Source organism: Tupaia chinensis, unplaced genomic scaffold, assembly GCF_000334495.1.
Source record: "Tupaia chinensis unplaced genomic scaffold, TupChi_1.0 Scaffold148698_1, whole genome shotgun sequence".
In the NCBI taxonomy this organism is placed as follows: domain Eukaryota; kingdom Metazoa; phylum Chordata; class Mammalia; order Scandentia; family Tupaiidae; genus Tupaia; species Tupaia belangeri.
This window is the reverse complement of record NW_006208547.1, coordinates 1571263-1579169: the sequence shown is the minus strand read 5'-3', so window position 1 is coordinate 1579169 and position 7907 is coordinate 1571263. Positions and strand designations below refer to the sequence as shown.

The following is a 7907-nucleotide window of genomic DNA, read 5'->3' as shown; positions in this document are numbered from 1 at the left end:
AAAAAAAAAGAAATACAGGAAACAGTGATTGGGAAAGATGTTGGAGGATTATGATAAGAAAAATAATCTGATAATGAGGTAAACCACAATCTTTGGGCAGTAAGAACGAATGGAACATAGAAATGGAAAGGGATTAATACTTTCAGTCAGTCAAGAAAGAACTTTAAGGGGTTGGCAGGTGGTGTGGTGGTTAAGGGTGCTAGAGTCCCACATGGCTGACCATGGTTCAAATCCCGGACCTGGAGGCTTGCTTTCTCACCTCTCTCTCTCTCTATCTCTCTCCCTCTTGGGTCAAATCTAAATAAACAAATAAAGTTAAAATAATTCTTAAAAAAAAAACCCAAAAAGAACTTTAAGGACCAGCCTGTGGAGAGCAGCCAATCTGAAAACATGTGATTAAAACATGTGGCCTGAAGACACATGCAGATATGCGCTTCAGTAAGCTACTCTAGCAGGGCTATTGAGAAGCATCTACATACAAAAGCAGTACCTGCCTGTTGTCAATGGCTGTCTTCCTGTTCTTGTTGAAACTCAATACCTCCGTACTGCCCAGTATCAGGCTAAAGGAAGTCACAAGCCTTCGTCTGATTATCCCCCAAAAGGATCAGAGAAATTATTTGGCGCCAGCCAGTCATTTTCACACCTTCGATTTACATCCCGAAACTGACTTTGCATCCCAATTTCTCCTCCTTATTCTCTTTGCATTCCACTTCCTTCTTCCCCATTCCCTCCTTCCCCCATTCTCTGCCCTTTAAAAGAATAAACCCGAGGCTGGTTCTGGTCGCAATTTCTCCATCAGAGAAGCTGTGCCCTCCTGATCCTTGCTTTTCTATACCTGTGTGTCTTCGTGTGTTTTGTTATTACGTCTATTTCTAATCTGCAGCCTTCCCCACTCAGAGAAACGTGTTCATGCTGAGCTGGTCCTAGCACCAGCGCTGTAGCTTAACAATTAAGGGAGCTGGATCCCAGATAGCCAACTATGGTTCAAATTATGACCTTGGCAGCTTAAAAAACATGCCAGGTACATGACCATACTCCAATGGGGAGGTGTTTTCTCTGTGAGCACACGCCCTCTGACAGGAAACACACACACAATCAGCACTAGAAATATGGTAGATTTAGTTTCTATGAATGTGAGAATTTGCTGAATCTATTTTTTTTTTTGAGAGGTTTTTGCTATAGGGTGTGTGCGCTCGCCAGCCAGACAGAGAGAGACAGAGAGACAGAAAGCAGGAAATCACCCCACGGGGGGGTGGCCACGCCGCAATCCCTTCTCCTCCATTCTCCTCTTGGGATCTTGGGCACGCATGCATACGCGCCTGGCGTGAGTTTAAGCCACTGGGTCCGGGACTCGAACCACGGACTCCTACGGTCGACTACGTGGGAGTCCAGCAACATAGCCATTATGCTAACTGCTGGTCCCTAGAATTTGCTGAATCTTAAACCATTGATTTCCTGGCTAAGTGCATGATTCCCGCCAACAGAAAAATTCCAGGGCTTGAGACCAGCAGATGGCATAATGGTTAGGTCACTGGATTCCCACATAGTTGACCACAGTTCCAGTCCCAGACCTGGCAGCTTGAAACTCACACAGAGCATATATGTGTGTGTGTGTGTGTGTGTGTGTGTGTGTGTCGAAGATCCTGGGAGAATGGAGGAAAAGGGATTGCGGCATGGCCATCCCCTCTGGGGAATGATTTCTCACTTTGTCTCTTTCTGGTGAGCGCATACACTCTATAGCAAAAATACTCTCTCACCAAAAGAAAAAAGAAAAAAATGCCAAGGCTCTTCCTAACCCATCTGTATAAAACGGTATAGATGTACTTGCCTCTGCTGCTCCCTAATAACATGTATGCTACCATCACTCACGAAGCAGCGTCATCCGTCTTCCTGCTCGTGCACACTGGCTTCGCTTGCTCCCCAAGTTTCTTACTGTGCTTCACGGATGATAATCACAAATGCAAGAAATTGCAAATGATAATTTATTTTCTGCTCATGTTTATTGTTTTTTCAACTTTGTTTTTCTTTGGAGCCTTTATACATCTCCTCCCCAACCCCGGCCTTCTGCGCACACCAGCACTGGCGGGAAGGAGAGGACCGGGCATGAGGGCAGGTGAGAAGGGCAGGCCCAACCCTTGTCAAGCCTGACCTAACACCAGCGGAAGCAAAATAGGATGCCACGAGAAGCACCTGCGGAGGCTGCCGAGCCACAGCCTGGAAAGGCATCAGAGGAGATGGCGGCCGTTCCTGTGGAGCCTGGGGGAGAACTGGGGTCCCTTTGTCAGCAGAGAGGAGCAGAGGCAGAAGGACAAAGTATGGCTGGAAGCACATGTGGGATAGACAAAGGAACAGACAGAAGAACAAGAGGAAGGACTGGGTGCCTGGGCCATTCTTCACGGACGAGACGGCTGATGCGTTTCCTTCCGCAGCCTGAGCGGACACACTAAGGGTGTTCAGAGAACAATGGCCAGCAATTTTACCCCCAGCATTTCCCATTCTCACCTGTGTGGAATATCCCGAATGGGATGGCAGTGTTGGGCTTCAGGGGCTGGCCCTGCATGCTCGTCAGTGTATCCAGATATTTCTAGGGCTCACAATTCGCTGGAGTCCTGACCATTCACTGGAATCCTGATGTGAGATATTTTTATGAGAAAATACTGTGTCTCCACTGCCACACTGTGGAGTAGGGAAATTCTCAAATTCTGTCCACACTGTGGAGTAGAGAAATTTGATGGCTGAGGTTCCATCGTTAGGACAGACCTATAACTTCTAAGAGCACAGTGACGACACACGGTACTCAAATCCAGCACCTGGCACATAGTAGGACTTCAGCATGTGCTCTTCCCTTTCCCCCTTCCTCCAATTCAATATCCTAACAGCCCTGCATACACATCTATGAGACAGAAATGGATTACTGTGTGTTGATGATAATGTGTGTAGTATCCTGGACTGGACTGGTGAAGTATATTCATGTTGGGTAAATTCCCTTTACAAGCTAAGTGATGTGTACTGATTGAATGTATAAAAGAAATCAAAATGTAAAAGAATTTTTCTCATGTGAGGGTAGCAGCAGATGGTATAGTGGTTACGCTGTTGGACTCCCACATGGCTGGCTGTGGTTCAAGTCTCAGATCCAATGGCTTAAAAATCAGACCAGGCACATGTGCGTGTGTGCCCAAAATCCCAGGAGGAGAATGGAGAGAAGGGATTGTGGCATGGCCACCCCCCTTAGATGTTGATCTCTCACTTTCCCTCTTACTGTCTCTCCCTGCTCTCCTTGTTGAATGCTTGCGCTGTAAGGCATAAACCTCTTATTAAAAGAACTTCGGCACTTCTCAGTGGCCACTGCATAGACCAGGCGTCGCTCCTCTGGCGCGCCTCCCTCTGCTTCCCCCACAACCATGTCTGACAAACCTAATATGGCTGAGATCAAGAAATCTGATAAGTGGAAACTAAAGAAAACAGGAACACGAGAAAAATCCACTGCCTCCCAAAGAAACAATGGAACGGGAGAAGCAAGTCGGCCAATTCTGAGGAGGAGCCCTGCCAGTATGCACTGAGTTCCACAAGCACTGCCTTATTTCACTGTTTTAGCTGTTTAACTTTGTAAGACGCAGAGGTTGGATCAAGTGTAAGTGACTGTGCTGCCCCTTTGACATCACAGAATCGAGAACCACTGACAGCGAAGGTGCCTGCCTCTCCCATCTGCCGCTCCTGCTGGCAGCAAAGGAAAGTGAAACAGAGCAAAAAAACCCCTAATGTATTTTCTAGGGTTCCTGAAATATAAAGTCCATTTGCATTGTAATGGCCCAGAGTAAGGAGTAAGTCTTCAGACATTGGTTATGATAATGACCAACATGGACTATGAGTGAGGGCCATTTGACCTCTAAAACTCTCACTTAAAGGAAAGAAGCTTTTCATTTCAATATGTAAGATGTTTTGTAGACTGGAAACCGCTGGTTGTGAGCTCAGAGACTCCAGGCTGAACGGTTCCAGACACCTGAAGAGGAATTTGGTTATCTAAGGCCTCACCAATCAATAATGCCCACGAGCTGATCACGCCCTTTTGAACCAATCACTGAACTGATCATGCGCCTGGGACCTCTGTCCCTAATTTTGCCCTTAAAAATGCATGTGGGGAACATCTCGGGGAGACCGGGTCTTTTCAGCATGAACTGCCCGCTCTCCTTGCTTTGCGCTCTGCAATAAAGCTGTACTTTCCTTCACCACACCATGTGCCTATGGTTTGGTTTTATAGCACTTGGGCAAGCGAACCTGATTTGAGTTCGGTAACAGAACTTGTATGTTGGCGAAGGAAGAAGCAGGGTGGGAGGACAGGGACATGTGGAGTAAAAACTAAGCCAGTCCAAGGCGTCCTGCAGGCTGTAAAATGCAGCTTAATCAGGGCTCCATTTTTTTGTTCAAATGATTTTAATGATTGGAATGCACAGTTTTTTAAATATGCAAATTAAAAGTTTTAAAACTGGGAACCAGCAGTTAGCATAATGGCTATGTCACTGGACTCCCACGTAGTCGACCGCGGTTCGTGTCCCGGACCCGGTGGCTTAAATCTCACGCCGGGCACGTGTGCGTGCGTGCCCAAGATCTCAAGAGGAGAATGGAGGAGAAGGGATTGCGGCGTGACCATCCCCCCTGGGGGGTGATTTCTCGCTTTCTGTCTCTATGTCTCTCTCTGTCTGTCTGGCGAGCGCACGCGCCCTACAGTGAAAATCTCTCCAAAAAAAAAAAAAGTTTTAAAACTTAAAAAAAAAAAGAATTTTCTTTTTCTGGGAACAATGAAGAAGTACAGGTCATTTCACTCCTTAAAAACAGAAACTTTGTAATTATTTTGTTCAAATTTTATTTTACTTAACAAATGTCTTTCTAAAATGAATAAAGTTTTTATTCCATACAGCAGTTTTATTTTAATCTATACTTTAAAATTAACTGGGGGCTATTGCAGTAATGCATCACGAACACTAGATGTCAGGCGAGAACTAGCTAATCTGCTCAATGGCTTGTATTTGTTTTTAACCATTTAGAGAACTAGAATCTCATATCCTGAGAGGTGCTTTTGGATTTGCTCACCAAATTAAGAATTCTTTGACCATCTCCGGTAAAGATATGGGGTAGGGGGAGGTGCTGTAAACAAACGTGGGCGTGGTTGTTTTTTTTTTTTTTTTTGAGAGGTTTTTGTTATAGGGTGCGTGCGTGATTGACAGAAAGGCAGAGAGGCAGAAAGACAGAAAGCAAGAAATCATCCCCCAGAGGGGATGGCCACGCCACGATCCTTTCTCTTCCATTCTCCTCTCAGGATCTTGGGCATGCACGCACACACGCCCGGCATGAGTTTAAGCCACCGGGTCCAAGACTCGAACCGCAGTTACTACATGGGAGTCCAGCGACATAGCCATTATGCTAACTGCTGGTCCCGATGGTTCGTATTTTTTGTGTGTCTGTTTGTGTGTAGATTAAGGTGTTTCACTACAATGCACTCTAAATCTTCTCAAGGTTTTCCCTCTTGAATTTAAGGAAAAGTCTTAAGTCATTAGTTTTCTTGTTGAACTTATTTCTGGTTGCATACATTTGGCATGCTTCTAAGCTTCCAATCCTGCACTTAATTACTCGTGAAACTCATTTAGAGCCAGTCTGTATCATAATATACATGGTCTTTTACAATTCCACTTTTAACATGTTTTGGATAGAGTTCAGCATTCAAATTCATCCATCCTGGAAATGTTTCAGGAAGAAACTTAAGGGTTTGAGAGAATTACAGAATCGTAGAATGACAGAGAATTTAGATGATCACCATGGGCAGTGGGAAGGCATCATATTTCCACTAATGAAGCCTAAGCACTGTTTATTTCAGGTCAGCCACATTACTCCTGGATTTCATAACCGGTCAAGAACTAAACATCGCAGTTCTATCCTGTCCATTTATATGTCATATCTTCTTATTCAGCTTCCCAATGAGTAAGAGAGAAGAGTACCACGACTCAGGAGGCCAAGAGTCATGTCTTACTGTTGCCATTCCACACCAGTAACCTTGGGAAATCACAGAGTCACTTAGCCATGAATGTTTCTGTTTACACTGAGTACCTCAGATTCTTTAAGATTGTCCTTCATGGGGAGCAGCAGATGGTGTAATGCTTACATCGCTGGACTTTCATGTAGTTGACCATGGTTCGAGTCCTGGACCAGGTAGCTTAAAACTCATGCCAGGTATGTTTCTGTGTATGCCCAAAATCCCAAGAGGAGAATGGAGAAGAAGGGATTACAGTGTGGGCATCTCCTCTGGGGCTGATTTCTCGCTTTCTGTCTTTCTCTTTCCAGTAAGTGCATATGCATATGCCCTATAACAAAAATCTCTCAAATGAATAAATAAGCTTGTCCTTCATGTTTTTAACCCAGAGTGTGTGGAATGCTCAAAACTTTATGGAAAATGGACATTATGAAAAAATTATGCATGGATTTTGAGCATTTTTTGTACCAAAATAAACTCATACTTTCATTTCTCTATGAACCTTCATTTTATCAGTTTTTGTTGGTTTGTTTGTTTTAATTGGCTATAGGGTGAGTACACTCACCAGAGAGAGACAAAGAGGTGGGGATAACCATGCTGCAATTCCTTCTCTATTCTCCTCTCAGGATTTTGGGCATGCGTGCACATATACCTGGAGTGTTTCTTTTCTTTTCTTTTTTTTTTTGGAGAGGTTTTTCACTATAGGGTGCGTGTGTTCGCCAGACAGAGAGAGACATAGAGATAGAAAGCGAGAAATCACCCCCCAGGGGGATGGTCACGCCGCAATCCCTTCTCTTCCATTCTCCTCTCGGGATCTTGGGCACACACGCACATGCGCCCGGCATGAGTTTTAAGCCACTGGGTTCGGGACGTGAACTGCGGTCGACTACGTGGGAGTCCAGCGACATAGCCATTATGCTAACTGCTGGTTCCCTACCTGGAGTGTTTCTCAAGCCACTGATTCTGGGACTCAAACTGCACAGTTGACTGTGTGGGATCCAGCCACCTTAACCTCTGCACCACAGACTGGCCCTCCATCCGTGAACATTTTGAAGTGCCCTTGTACGTACTTTGTGTGTGTGCGTGTGTGTGTGTGTGTGTGTGTGAATTAAATAGCATAATAAAAGTTTTCAACTTGAGCAGTTTGCATAACAATTCTACTTTACCAATAGTTAAAACTATTCTTTCTCTTGATTTTGTGAAGTGCATTTGAGTAAAGATGGACATTTACATTTTTTCTCTTCTCTAGTCAAGAGATTCTAAATTATTCAATTCCTCTTTACTAGTCTCTACCCAGGGACAAAAGAGCTAACAAATAATATATGCAAATCTGTGCATATAATTAAAGAGAATGGTTGACTCCAATTTTGAGGGAAAATAGCTGCACAAAATGGGGTTTGAATTTAGAATAGACTTTAGGACAATAGCAATACAACAATGATAAAAGTTGAATTAAGAAAAAGTCTTTCTGTTATTTCCCATTGGCATGTTTCCACACAGTTTCAAATATAATTTGCATTTTTTCTTAATTGGATCAAAAGTGTGTCTCTGAATGGCTGCATGGCCATTCTAGCTGCTGGATCTTTGTCCTGAGGAAGTTCAGATGACCCTGTTGAGTGACTAAGCTCAGCAGGTTAGGATTGCCAGTGGAGGGACCAGCAGTTGGCATAGCCATGTTGCTGGACTTCCAAGTAGTCGACTGAGGTTCGAGTCCCGGACCCGGTGGCTTAAACTCACGCCAGGGGCATGTGCGTGCGTGCCCAAGAGCCCGAGAGGAGAATGGAGGAGAAAGGATTGCGGGGTGGCCATCCCCTCTGGGGGGTGATTTCTCGCTTTCTGTCTCTCTGTCTCTCTCTGTCTTTCTGGTGAGCGCATGTGCCCTATA

The 7907-nt window shown here is 44.7% G+C and overlaps 1 pseudogene; it reads left to right on the top strand.

Annotated features, from left to right (window-relative positions):
* The first annotated feature begins 3312 nt into the window (after nucleotides 1–3312).
* On the top strand, nucleotides 3313–3552 carry LOC106734115 (thymosin beta-4 pseudogene; annotated as a pseudogene).
* Nucleotides 3553–7907: the final 4355 nt, after the last annotated feature.